Source organism: Portunus trituberculatus, chromosome 47 (assembly GCF_017591435.1).
Source record: "Portunus trituberculatus isolate SZX2019 chromosome 47, ASM1759143v1, whole genome shotgun sequence".
NCBI lineage: Eukaryota > Metazoa > Arthropoda > Malacostraca > Decapoda > Portunidae > Portunus > Portunus trituberculatus.
Window position 1 is genome coordinate 469992 of NC_059301.1, and position 12500 is coordinate 482491.

A 12500-nucleotide genomic window follows, 5' to 3' on the forward strand; every position below is an offset into this window, starting at 1 on the left:
TTTGAAATCTTTGTCTAGCTACTCGTTGTCTTTCTTCTTTGTATTGTATCTCTTCCATCTTCTTGTTATATTTTCTCTTTTTAAATATATAATACTCTGAGATTCTAATGTACACACACTCTCTCTCTCTCTCTCTCTCTCTCTCTCTCTCTCTCTCTCTCTCTCTCTCTCTTGCTTTATTGTTTTGAACTTTATGTTTCATCCGTATTCCTTATCTTACGCTTTTCGCAGTTCTCTAACTTTTCCTCCATCACATTATTTCCTTCTTTATTGTTCAACTTCTTTGTTTCATCATTCCCTCTCCTTTCTCCTACATTCTTTCTACCTTCTCATAATTTTTTCGTTATTTAACATTACTACAATTATTCAACATATTCCTCTCTTCATTTTCATTTGTTTCCTTAATCCTACTTTTAAAATCAACAGAATCTTCACTACCGTCTCCTTAATGTTAATACTTTCGCTTCATTACCCTTTCATACGTGTTATTACCTCCACACACACCTGCTCCTCCACTTCCCTGTAATCGTTGCTACTTTCATCACCACATCTCCAGTATCCACCACTTTCATCACCTCATTCCTCACGCCGTCCACTCATCACTCATTGACAGGTTATTTAGAGTATCCTACTCAGTATTTATGACAAACAATTAATCCTCACTAGTTTCTGAATAAATGCTATTATATTTGTATTCTATTGACTTTTTATATGACAATGTTCTTCAGGGAATTGACTGTTTCTTGATTTAAGCTTTACTTTTCTCACCACTACCAACTCTACCACTACTACCACTACCACTACTACCACCACCATCACCACCACTACTACCACCACCATCACCACCACAACGAAGGACATTTTAATACCAAGTTATCTCCGCTATCACTACACGTCACCACAAACACCACCACCACCACTACTGTAGCTCTGGCCTACATCTGCCTCATAAGTTCATCACTACCATCACCACCATCACCACCACCACCAGCACCTCACCAATCCTCCTATACGTCACCATTTTGCCACGCCACTACATACAGCAACACCCTCCACCACCCCTACTCCACCACCACCACCACCACATATCACTACACCATAACTTCACCTGTACAGCCCATCCATCACCAGCACGACCCTTTAGCCACCTGTATATCCCGCAAACATCTGTTCGCCTCACCACCTGACCCTCCCTGGTGGAGCAAAAAGAAAAAAAAAATAATAAAAAAGCCATCACGCCACTTCCGCTAAACCACACGACAATACTTTCATCTGTAAATTGTGTGAAAGTGAAATGCTGCGGTGAAACTTTATTGTCAGATTCAGCGTTGCAATATAGGAGGGAATCAGGTGTATTGGGGGAAATGTGTGGCTGATCTGTTAGTCTGCATGTTCAGCCGCCCACATGTGATGAGTCGTCGGTACAATTAAGTTCGGTTGTTTGAGTAGTTTGAAATCTTAGCTGTTATCATGGCATACATACACACAGGTAAGAAAGCGTGCGTGAACACACACACACACACACACACACACACACACACACACACACACACACACACACACACACACCGCGTAGTGTAGTGGTTAGCACGCACGACTCACAATCGAGAGGGCCGGGTTCGAGTCCCGGGAAGCGGCGAGAAAATGGGCAAGCCTCTTAATGTGTGACCCCTGTTCACCTAGTAGTAAATAGGTACGGGATATAACTCGAGGGATTGTGGCCTCGCTTTCCCGGTGTGTTGTGTGTTGATGTGGTCTCAGTCCTACCCGAAGATCGGTCTGTGAGCTCTGAGCTTGCTCCGTAATTGGAAAGACTGGCTGGGTAACCAGCAGGAGACCGAGAAAGTGAATTACACGCACACACACACACACACACACACACACACACACACACACACACACACACACACACACACAGTTACCGCTCATGAAAGTTCATCGCATCGACTTTCAACGACGGCAACGGTCCAATCTTTTATTAAGTGAGATGATGAGAAAGAGAGATGGTCTGAGAGGATTATTGGAGGCCAGGACCTGAACCAGGGAAAATGTCTCGTCAAAGTTTGCAAAACACTTTATGTCACAGCCCATGCATCTAGAGTTCTTCTTCTTTTTTTTTTTTTAATCGGGCTCAACTGCTAAGATCGTAATACAGTGCTTGTGCTACAGTTCCCAACTTTTCATGTTGATCCAATGCTCGAGTTTTGGAATATCAAGGGAACACTACATAGACCACCTCGCCTCCAAGGTCAGGAAGGAACGTACAAGGGCAAGTGTAAGACGAGAGTTTGGACTATGCTAGTGAAGGGGAACAACAGCAAGGGCTATGAGAACTTGTGTGCCTCTGAGGTGATCTGCACGGGTTCTTATGTGGCTAAGGCTGGAATGTCTCTGGTGTCTTGTATCCGTGTCTCACAAGCTGACTCTAACGTGAGAGGCTTGGTGGAGGACAAGGAAAGCTCACACACAGCAATGCATTCATAAATTAATAATTTATGCATGTTATGTTCCAGGATCCTTAGTTAGTTTGGGTGACATTCCGAGGCACGAGAGGACGCACAACATAGGCTGCACCCAGCAGAGGCAGGTCATGTGTGTGGGCAGGATAACACCGACCAGCTCCGCTCCTCTGAATAAATGACGAAGACTTGGTCACAAATATGAACTGAATGAAAGGAAATAATTCACGAGGCAAGGTTTTGACGCTATCAGTTTTGCCACATTAACTATAATAACTCATACACACACAGCAGCAGCAGCAGCAACAGGAATTACAAGCACAAATTAGCAAGGAAATGTAAGGCGACAGGAGAAACACGATACAGCTCCTGGACACAAGCAACAAGGCGGGTGGCATCAAGGCATGTTTGTGACAAAGACTTCTTATTAATTAAAGGATGGTGAGGAAAACAGTTAGTGCGTGTCGAAACTGTATTTATTTATTTATTCATTTATTTGTGTGTGTGTGTGTGTGTGTGTGTGTGTGTGTGTGTGTGTGTGTGTGTGTGTGTGTGTGTGTGTGTGTGTGTGTGTGTGTGTGTTTGTTTGTTTGTTTGTTTGTTTGTGTGTGTGTGTGTGTGTGTGTGTGTGTGTGTGTGTGTGTGTGTGTTTGTTTGTTTGTTTGTTTGTTTGTTTACTTGTTTGTTTGTTTGTTTGTTTGTTTGTGTGTGTGTGTGTGTGTGTGTGTGTGTGTGTGTGTGTGTGTGTGTGTGTGTGTGTGTGTGTGTGTGTGTGTGTGTGTGTGTGTGTGTGTGTGTGTGTGTGTGTGTGTGTGTTTGTTTGTTTGTTTGTTTGTTTGTGTGTGTGTGTGTGTGTGTGTGTGTGTGTGTGTGTGTGTGTGTGTGTGTGTGTGTGTGTGTGTGTGTGTGCTACGAATGTGTGTGTGTGTGTGTGTGTGTGTGTGTGTGTGTGTTCGAGGACAGCAAATAAAAACCTCTTACAGGTACCAATTCCTGTAAAGATACGTTATATTTAGAAAAAGCTTGGAGTCAAAACATTCTTTCGTTTCATCATTTCACCTCCTCAAACAAACGATATTAACTGTCTCCCTTACCGCCGCAGTGTTACATAGTTACATTCTCTTAGCTCCTGTCCTTCTGAACTTGTTAACTGCATGTCTTCCCTCTCAGTCCCATAGCCTCACTGTACAAAATTTCCACTTGCCCTCATGCCCTTGTCTGTCCATGCTAATGATGATTTTTAGTGTTAACCAGTACCTTTATTCATTTATCCCTATACTAGTATATTGGAACCCTCTTCATTTTTTTTCTTCTGCCAACAAGTTGAAACTACATGTTGCCTCTTTCGGATCTACTGGTCCCTCTTTTGGAAATGGCCTATCTGTTTTATTTCAAATCATGGTTTGTGCTCTTGTCGTGTTTCCCTGACATACACAAAAGAGAGAGAGAAAAAAAGAATCAACATGAACACTGTAAATGATAAAAGGAGTGAAATGAGTCAAGGGATGAACGAGTAGATATTCTGTTAGCATAAAAACAGTATTACAAATGCCAACACTTTAGAATTACGGTGACCTCCTCAAAGCTGTTTCCACACTATACAGTATTCATCGCGTGCTGCTGCTTCTGTGTTGTGCGGCAAGTACACTCAGGCTAATTGGCTCCTTCAGCTTAGTGAAATAATCTCGTGCATGCTAGAATAAAATATTTTCACTGCTATTATGCTATGGTCGTCAATTGTTGACATTCAAATCACCGTAACTAATAGTTTACCAGAATATAAACAGGGAAGAATAAGAGTAATCAAATGGTGCTAGGCTACAGAACTATGATTTTAGTAGACTGCAGGAAAAATATAATATTTCAAAAGTCGTAAATGATTATGGGAAAGATCAACGAACAGTGAAAGTGTTAATATCAAAATAACACCATTCCAGACAAAATGACGTCGAGAGCAATTCAGCTTTATCAGTGCCTTTTGTCTTGTTATGTCTGTTAAATCGTCTAGGGCCTGTCAAACGAAGTAAAATAGAGGTAGATTGTCGAAAAATGTAATATATATCGAAATCACAGGTTATGTCTGTTTATCTGTCTATTTGTTCGTCTGTCTGTCTCTCTCACTATTTTTAAATAGAGACCATGGATGTCTGTAGTTGTCACTTGTGCAAGTCTTCCAATACAAAAGGCAAAGATCTTTCTCACAGTACTTTTCAGTGTCATTGGAAGTATTACTAGTCACGCGTATACTTTATTTTTTCTGATTATCACATGAAATACAGAGAATAAAGTGAGAGCTTTACCGTATTAAGCGCTTATCTCTTCTCTTTTCGTTTCTCCCTCCTCTTCTTTTTCCTTTCTTTTAACGTTCTTCCTCTCATTTTTCTTTATACTTTAATTTTCTTCCTCCTATTTTACATCTTACTTGTTCCAGAATTTACTTTTTATTCTATATATTTTTTTTTAGTTTGTGTTTCTAATCTTTCCATTCTCGTTTTCTTTTTGTGCCCTTCATTGCACGTCACTTTGGAAATGCTAATCTCTATCAACGCTCTCGGCAACTTTCAGGAATACTCTTCTAATGTCCTGAAAAAAGGAAGAATTATGACCATTTTTACAATCATCCCTCTCTCTCTCTCTCTCTCTCTCTCTCTCTCTCTCTCTCTCTCTCTGTGTGTGTGTGTGTGTGTGTGTGTGTGTGTATGTGCGTTCTCCCTGATATTTTTTCATGTCTCATCGCTTAATGTGTCCTTTCTTTCTTTTCTTCTTTTTCTTCTTCTCTTCTTCTTCTTAATGTTGTTTTTCTTCATCTTGTTTTCTTCATATTCCATTCCTCCTCTTCCTCCTCCTCCTCCTCCTCTCCCTCTTCCTCCTTCTCCTCTATATCTTCATTGTCATCTCCCTCATCACCACTCTCTCTCTCTCTCTCTCTCTCTCTCTCTCTCTCTCTCTCTCTCTCTCTCTCTCTCTCTCTCTCTCTCTCTCTCTCTCTCTCTTTCTCCATCACAGCACACAACACGGAAATACAGACACACAATACACAACACATCTCAGCGCTCCGAGGATTTCAGGTGTAATCTAAACATGACCTATCAAACAAAACCTTGACGTAACTTTCTATTACAGGCGAGAACAATGGAGTGTGAACGATGGACTGCGAACACTGCCACTGCGATCGTTCAGACTGCAGCCAAGTTAGAGACGCGAGATAGACAAGCTAACGAAGAAACAGGTGATGGAAGAGAGAGAGAGAGAGAGAGAGAGAGAGAGAGAGAGAGAGAGAGAGAGAGAGAGAGAGATGACGATGAGGGAGTTAAAGAGGAGGAGGAGGAGGAGAGGAGGAGGAGGAGGAGGAGGAGGAGGAGGAGGAGGAGGAGGAGGAGGAGGAGGAGGAGGAAAAGGAGAAAGAGAAGGAAAAGGAGGAGGAGAGGAATATGAAGAATATAAGACGAATAAAATAACGTTTAGAAGAAAAAATAGAAGAAGAAGAAGAAGAAGAAGAAGAAGAAGAAGAAGAAGAAGAAGAAGAAAAGAAGAAGAAGAAGAAGGAAAAAGAAAGAAAAAGAAAGGAAGGACACATGAAGAAATGCGACAGATGAAAATATCAGAGAGAGAGAGAGAGAGAGAGAGAGAGAGAGAGAGAGAGAGAGAGAGAGAGAGAGAGAGAGAGAGAGAAAAGTAAGAAGACAAAGGATGGGAGAAGGGAGAGCAAGAAGTGAGGAGGAAAAGGAAAGTCGTTAATCTGCTTAGTTTGGGAGGAAAGACGTGCCGGGCTGGAGGAGAAAGAAACAAGCATCTCTAGGGAAGAGCATATCACACACCTCCTCCTCCTCCTCCTCCTCCTCCTCCTCCTCCTCCTCCTCTTCCTCCTCCTCCTCCTCTTACGTATCCCATCCCTCCTCTTTAACATGTACTTAAATCCACACTCTGCTTCATTGAACAATTATTTTCCTCCTCGTTTTTTTTATTCCTATTCCTTCATTTCTTCTTTTTCCTTCACTTCTCATGCCTTTCACCCTCTCAGAAATTCCATCGCCTCTTCTTTCTCTCCGCTCCTTCTCAATTTTCTTTTACTTCCCTTTCACCCTCTCAGAAATTCCATCGCCTCTTCTTTCTCTCTCTCCTTCTCAATTTTCCTTTATTTCCCTTTCATCCTCTCAAAAAGAAAAATATCGCCATGTCCTATTTTCCTTTTCATAATTTCCCTGGCTGTGGTTTCATTATTTTACTTTATTTTCCCGAATTACCTTCTCACCAAGTCAGAAACTCGATCTTCTTTTCCTTCTCTCCTTCTCATATTTTTCCTTTTCCTATCATCTGGCATTACTTTTCTTCTTTTTCTTTATTTTCCTTAACTTCCTTTTCACCATTTCAGAAACTCGATCTCCTTTTCCTTCTCTTCCTCCTCCATTTTGTTTTCCCATCTGTTATTTGGTACTGTTTTCCTTCTCTTTCTTTCTCGATCTCCTCTTCCTTCTCTTTCCTTCTCCTTCATTATCAATCTCGTCTTCCTTCTCTTCCTCCTGTCGTTTTCCCCATTTACTGACATCTGGTATTCTTTTCCTCTCTTTCTTTCTCAATCTCCTTCTTTCTTTTCTTCCTCCTTCGTTTTATTCCATCTCCTGTTATCTGGAATTGTTATCCTTCCTCTTCTTTCTCAATCTCCATTTCCTACTCTTCCTCCTTCGTTTTTTTTTTCATCTCCTGTCATCTAGCATTGTTTTCTTTCCTTCTCTTATTTCCGTTCTTTTCCATTTCTTTTCCTTTCAATTCTTTTCTTTTCTTTTTTTCTCCTTCCATCTTACGGTTTCCTTTCTTTTTCTCCTTCCTTTTCCCTTCTTGCCTCTTCTCTTCTTTTCTTCCTTTCCCATCTTTTATTCATCTTTCCTATTTTCTCAGCCTCTCAAAACCTCAATCATGCTCTTCTCTTCCTCATTTTCTTCTCTTCTCCCATCTTCCTTTTTATCCCTTATTTCTTCAGTCCCCTTATCCTATACACTTCATCTTTTCTCTCTTATTCTCCCTTCCATCACCCACTCTCCTTCCCTTCTCTCTTCCCTTCGTTTCTCTCTTCCACCTCCTTTCTGTCGTGCCTCTCTCTCTCTCTCTCTCTCTCTCTCTCTCTCTCTCTCTCTGCTCAGTATTCAAAAACGCTTTGCTCTCTCACCACAACTATTTTCTAGGGCCACAGAGATGATAAGCGGGATTTTCAAGAGTGTTTCTCCAGTTAACATTGTAGAAATCTTGACATTTTGCCTCTACAACCGTAAAAAAACACCTTAAAAACTAGTATAAGTTTGAATAAAGCTTTTTGAAATAGTGGAGGTGAAGCACAAGGAGTATCTGAGAATACGGGCCTCTCTCTCTCTCTCTCTCTCTCTCTCTCTCTCTCTCTCTCTCCAAGTCTCGACGAAGAAGAAGCATCGAGGTCCTGTATAGTAAAGGAGCTATTTTTTGTGTACTGTATATCCCCAAAGTTTGTGAAAGTGAGGCATCCGTCTTCGTTCAAGCCCGCGGGAGGAGAAGGAGGAGAAGGAGGAGGAGGAGGAGGAGGAAGAAGAGAAGGAGGAGGAGGAGGAGAAAGAAAGAAGTGTAGTAACATAAAAACGTAGGTAGTAACGAGCAGAGAAAAAGCTTGTCCCTTCTTTTTATAATGAAGCCACATTTTTCAGTGCCTTACACTTCAATATTGCTGTGATGAGGAGGCAGAAAATGAGGGTGTCTCCTCCCAACACACTGACCCCACTGAGAGAGAGAGAGAGAGAGAGAGAGAGAGAGAGAGAGAGAGAGAGAGAGAGAGAGAGAGAGAGAGAGAGAGAGAGAGAGAGAGAGAGAGAGAGAGAGAAGAGAGAGAGAGAGAGAGAGAGAGAGAGAGAGAGAGAGAGAGAGAGAGAGAGAGAAACTATGTATAATAACTGACTTGCCCAAAGAAATAACAAGTTTTCCAGTCTTTTTGTACCTTTGTCGACCTCCTTCATACGCAACAATAACAAAGAGAAAGTTTAGGACTAAATCAAGACAGGAAGAATGTTCGGGTTCTTTCAGTACTTGAACGAAGAACAGGACACTCGTTAAGTAAAGAAACTCTCCACACCAACTTACATAACCAGGCCGACGCTGTATCATATAAGATGCAGAAGGAAGAATAGATTTATGTATAGAGGGAAATGGTGCCTTGCCTCACATACGGCACAGAACCAAAAAGACACCAGTACCTCACATAAAACTGATACTCTTTTACTGAGAATGAAAAATAATGTGGTGATAGAAAACACAGATGAAATGATATATCTACATAACATTATTTAATTTATGTATAGAGGAAAATAGTGCCTTGACTCACATACGGCACAGAACCAACGAGACACCACTACCCCACACAAAACTGATATTCTTTTACTGAGAATGAAAAATAAGGTGGTGATAGAAAACACAGAAAATGAAATGATATATCTACACAGTATTTCATTATAAAGGAATATGGTGTTTTGTCTCACGTACGACACAAAACCAACAAGAGACCAGTACCTCACACAAAACTGATACTCTTTTACTGAGAATTCAAATAAGTTGGTGATAGAGTAAACAAAAGATGAAATGCACATAGTACTTCATTACATTATTTCTGTCTCTTTACTAGTGCTGTCAATCTCTTCCAAGAATCGAGATTACAGCGTATTCGTAGATAAGTCCACGTTAAAACTATATTTCTTATCAATGCTCGTTGGAATCCAGTTCAAGTTTGCGTAAAATGATTCTTCGTGATCGTATTGTGAAGTCTCCGGAAGAATTCTGGGCAGGAGAAAAAAAAAAAAAACCAGAAGAAAAGAATAACATATAGATTCAGGAGAAATTCGAGAGGAGAGGATGAAGAAGGTGGAGTATAGAAAAGAAACATAATATAGACTGTGTGTGTGTGTGTGTGTGTGTGTGTGTGTGTGTGTGTGTGTGTGTGTGTGTGTGTGTGTGTGTGTGTGTGTGTGTATGCCACAGGAAAAGTGAAAAACTATAAGATGAAACAAAAAATCACACAAATAAAGGAGAGACAAATAAAATAAAAACAAACCAAAGGAAAATAAAAAAAAGTAAGTAAAACGGAAAAAAAGTAAGCAGGAATAATGAGAGTTTTCAAAGACAGAATGAAGTTGGACGGGAAGAGTTAAAGGCGATGGCAGACTTTAACCACGCTGCGGAAACGAACTCAACAACAGCAACAACAACAACAACAACAACAACAAAAGAATAACAGATCAAATAAATACAAGATGTTTTCCACTGAGAGAGAGAGAGAGAGAGAGAGAGAGAGAGAGAGAGAGAGAGAGAGAGAATTACATCAACCCCATAAAACACACCAACAGACACATGTCATAAAACAAACATTTACTACTTTACAACATCAACACTATCTACCACCAACAAACAGCTCTCCACACACGTACACACACACATACACACACACACTGACTAATCTCTCCCCAACACTACGTACGTGCACTACAAACCACCTCTGCAGGATTTCGGCAATTAAGATACGCAGGACAACAATAAACTCGAGAATTACACCATCTTATCACTAAATACCGTTAATTATTAGACTACCTCCATTTCCATACCTCTTAGGCTTGCTGGGAGGAAAATATTAATGAGTTACTCTAATGATCTTACATCTCAATCGTGTTTTATCTAGAGCAAGCTACACTGGGTTCTAAGGAGGAGGGTTTTTGGGGTAATGGCTGTAAATAGTTGAGTTGGTCAAGTTATAGCTCTCGATAAGGTTGCATTAGGGTAAGTTTTGTGGCTTTGTGTGTGTCTGTGTGTGTGTGTGTGTGTGTGTGTGTGTGTGTGTGTGTGTGTGTGTGTGTGTGTGTGTGTGTGTGTAAGTGTGTGTCGGAAGAAGGGTAAGATAAGACATAATGAGACACAGAAGAAAGAAAACGGGAAGGAAGCAACAAAGGAAGGTGGAAGAAGGTAAAGATAGCAGACTGAAGCAATGAAGGGGAAGAAAGAAGAGGAGACACAACACGAAAAGAGAAAAATAAGACGAAAAAGGAGAAGCAAGTAAATAAACAAGGAACAAAAATTATAATAATAACAACAACAACAACAACAATTATTACTGCTACTACTACTACTACTACTATCACTACCGCTGCTGCTGTTGTTGCGTGACTCAAAAAAAGCAACAAATTCAACAACAAACATTTAACGAAAGACAAGACAGAATCAAATAAAAACAGAAGAAAAATATCACAAACCCGAAGAGAAAACTGAATTAAGGAAAGGGAAAAGAAAGAAAGAAAAGAATGGAAATAATGGAATAAGGAAACGTTCGGTAAAGAATAGGAAAAAGAAGACAGGGAAATTATTACTAGGTGATTCAATTTAGCCTGAAACTCGAGGGACGCAGAGATACAACAGGAAGATGCGAGCTAAAAATATTAAATGAAGCAATGAGAAATAAAAAGAAGTGTTGAAAAGAAGTGCTCGTGGAGTACCAGGGAGGAGGAAGAACAGGAACAACAAAAAAGGATAGAGGAGGAGGAGGAGGAGGAGGAGGAGGAGGAGGAGGAGGAGGAGGAGGAGGAGGAAGAGGGTGGAGGAAGAAGAGGGGGAGGGGGAGGAGGACGAAGAAGAAGAGGAAGAGGAGGAGGAGGAGGAGGAGGAGGAGGAAGAGGAGGAGGAGGAGGAGGAGGAACGCAAAGAAACACAAGAAAAAACAAACAAACAGCAGCACACCTATTGATCCTTACGTAGCTTTCTAGTAAACAATAAAAGAAAAAGAGCGCATAGATGAAGGCTTCTCCCCATCCACCTTTCTCTCCCTCAAATGTTAGTATGAAAAGGAGAGATTCTTAGCAAACTTCATAGGAAAGAAATAGCAATGATTATTCTTATGGTTTCTAGCTGGTGTTAGAAAATCACCAACAATATCAGTGCAGTGAGATCTCACGGATGTGTCCGAAATGTTTTATTGTAATTTCATAAGACAACGGATTGCTGCTCAGTTTAGAGTTTCAGTCAGAGATACAATGTTGCAGGTGTTATAATCTTAATCCAGACGCTAAGAACCAGACTGTAGAAGTGTTTGCGTTGTTGACATAACTAACTCTTTATAATTCTCTCTAGGATGTTTTTTCTTGTTATATTTCATCGATTAACAGTAGAGTAATCACACATGTTGATGTTATCGAATCTCTTGAATATTTGAAAAACCTTTATTAGATCGCCTCACAACTTTCTTTTAAAAGACTGAAAAACTGAAAGTTTTCTTGTTAAACATTTTTAGTTATTGTACGCTGCACTCTTTCATACTTATATATATATATATATATATATATATATATATATATATATATATATATATATATATATATATATATATATATTCAAATAGGAAAATAATTGTTCGCATTACGCAAGATGGCGTCTAATCAGTGAATAAGAATTATGTAACGTCATATTGTTTAGTTTTTCGAGTGTTCGATAAAGCTGGTGAGTTTGCAGTCTACGACTTCTGAGCAATTTTTGTTTTATTGACAATGAATTGTACTTGCCACTGAATAGGTGAATGAGTCATCGGTCTGAATATGACTATACGGTTTCTTCGTTATGTGTTGTAGTTACTTTACCGGGAACAGAACTGAGGCATACACTGAACACACTTATATAGAGATACACTTTAACCAGAGACAAAACGTGATTTAGAACCACTCTCTATTTCTGGGAAGAGAGAGACAGACCTCAATCTAATTGTGTAGGAAGAGGAGGAGGAGGAGGAGGAGGAGGAGGAGGAGGAGGAGGAGGAGGAGGAGGAGGAGGAGGAGGAGGAGGAGGAGGAGGAGGAGGAGGAGGAGGAGGAGGAGGAGGAGGAGGAGGAGGAGGAGGAGGAGGAGGAGGAGGAGGAGGAATAGTAGTAGTAGTAGTAGTAGTAGTGGGAGGAGGAGGAGGAGGAGGAGGAGGAGGAGGAGGAGGAGGAGAGTAGAACAACAAAAAAAAAAAAACGAAAAGAGATTAGTTAGAAAAAAAGCAAACCATTCGAGGATA

The 12500-nt window shown here is 40.5% G+C and overlaps 1 long non-coding RNA gene across 1 annotated transcript in view; it reads left to right on the forward strand.

Annotated features, from left to right (window-relative positions):
* Window positions 1-5746, forward strand: part of LOC123498063 — a 17284-nt gene extending 11538 nt beyond the window's left edge. The window contains exon 3 of the long non-coding RNA XR_006672634.1: window positions 5583-5746. This is a non-coding gene — a long non-coding RNA (uncharacterized LOC123498063). The remainder of the gene's footprint in view (window positions 1-5582) is intronic.
* Window positions 5747-12500: the final 6754 nt, after the last annotated feature.